This window comes from Peromyscus eremicus, chromosome 2, assembly GCF_949786415.1.
Source record: "Peromyscus eremicus chromosome 2, PerEre_H2_v1, whole genome shotgun sequence".
In the NCBI taxonomy this organism is placed as follows: Eukaryota; Metazoa; Chordata; class Mammalia; order Rodentia; family Cricetidae; genus Peromyscus; species Peromyscus eremicus.
Genome location: NC_081417.1, coordinates 15780158 through 15782237, shown reverse-complemented (window position 1 = coordinate 15782237; position 2080 = coordinate 15780158). Strand labels below are relative to the sequence as shown.

The following is a 2080-nucleotide window of genomic DNA, read 5'->3' as shown; positions in this document are numbered from 1 at the left end:
TGAAGAGCAACTGCAAGCTGGTGGGAGTCCCACTGTGAAGCTATTCCAGAACCAACAATATGGCAGTGTCCTCTCTCCGTACCTCACCCTCTAGGTATCAACAGTAGTAGGAACGCTGTCAGTGGGCTTTTATGGAGCACTGGCTTCATGGACACATTGCTTTCCATTCCTTTACATACAAGGTTTTCGTACATACATGTACTCACAGACACTGGATCATAGATGCACCCAGCTTTTTGACTGTAGTAGCACCATTTAAACGGTCAGTTAGGGTCGTGAATGCAACAAGTGATTAAGTAGGAAAGAGTTCAGTGAGCATGATTCAAATTCTGGATGATTAATTAAAATAAAGCCATCTCAACCTTTTTCCATAAGCTTAAATTAAGAGTTACAAAATAGCGCTGGGCAGTGGTGGCGCACGCCTTTAATCCCAGCACTCAGGAGGCAGAGCCAGGTGGATCTCTGTGAGTTCGAGGCCAGCCTGGACTACAGAGTGAGTTCCAGGAAAGGTGCAAAGCTACACAGAGAAACCCTCTCTCGAAAAACCAAAAAAAAAAAAAAAAAAAAAAAAAAAGAATTACAAGACAGAACCGAGACCGGATACTGCAGTTTTGTTTTTCTTTAGTTATATCTGCAACTCTGAGCATGGCCTAGCTCCGGGAGTTCCAGCAGCAGTTGGGTACAAGAGCTGTTCTCATCTAAAGGTCATACTAGACCAGAGCAGGCAACCACATGTATGCAGTAAGAATTTTCCTTCCTGTGACACTGTTCTAGCAGAACTAGGGAAGCAAGCTAGTCACCTCTCTGGCCTCACACACAGAAAACATATGAGCTTTGTAATTCATACATAAAGCCAAAGGATTCTGGGGACCCACCCAAACCAAAGAGGAGCTGTGATTTCACTGAATTACCCCACTCCCATTGTGTAACGTGTGGCAATATTCATTCATGAAGTAGAAGAAGGCTAGGTCTATGCTACCTAATTCCATATTTGCTTCCATGGGTGCCTATAAGTAAAACAAACAGAAATTCCATCCCTCAGTTATGCTGTCACATTGCAAGTACTCAATGACAGGTGTGGCCAATGGCGACCTGGTTAAAAGTGCAGATCTAGATAGTTTTCTAGAATACCCATATCATAGGTGGTACTGCTACTGCACAGCACTGCACTGGTTGGGAGGGAAGGGAGGGAGAGAGGGAGGGAAAGGGAGAGAGAGAGAGAGAGAGAGAGAGAGAGAGAGAGAGGGAGAGAGGGAGAGAGACAGAGAGAATAACACTGCTCACAACCTTGCTCAAACAACTGCTATTTCAAACAAGGGTCATATGCTTCTTCTTTAACGTTAGCCGTAAAGTTTTTTCTAGTGAGTTATAATTGTCAGAACTTATTCAATTGCAAGAAGAAAAGTACCTAACTCTAACATAGAGTATAAAATAAATACATTTGTCCTTAGAATAAAAAACCCAGAAACAAAGCCCAGCTGAGTCCAAGGCTCAAATCTACCATTAGAACTCAGTGTTACTCCCTTATGGGTAGTTTCTTTTTTTTTTTTTTTTTTTGGAGCTGAGGATCGAACCCAGGGCCTTGTGCTTGCTAGGCAAGCGCTCTACCACTGAGCTAAATCCCCAACCCAGGTAGTTTCTTATTAAACAACTTTGATCATATCAGGGCAAGGATGGGCCTGAGTATTTATATTATATTATATTATATTATATTATATTATATTATATTATATTATATTATATTATATATGTGGTTTACAATCAGTCCCATATTGCCTTAACTGTGAACCATATGATGGTGTTAATTAAAGAATTATATATGTCACAGGCTGCCTTTTAATAGAAGAGTAATTTTCATTACCTATTTAAAGATAATGTAAGCCCATACACACTTGGTCACCTTGTTTCAGCTCTATAACCCTTGGTTTTCATGAGAGAGAGAGAGAGAGAGAGAGAGAGAGAGAGAGAGAGAGAGAGAGAGAGAGAGAGAGAGTATGCTGTATGCATGTGTGTGTGCCCACGGATGTCTGTGAGCAGGACAGAGGCTGACATTACATAGCCTCCTCGATCACTCTCCACC

General features: G+C 41.7%; 1 non-coding gene across 1 annotated transcript; it reads right to left on the bottom strand.

The window, feature by feature from the left end:
• Positions 1–1554: 1554 nt before the first annotated feature.
• On the bottom strand, positions 1555–1627 carry Trnaa-agc (transfer RNA alanine (anticodon AGC)). Its single transcript has one exon. It is a non-coding gene; the product is annotated as a tRNA-Ala (tRNA).
• Between the last annotated feature and the right edge of the window lie 453 nt (positions 1628–2080).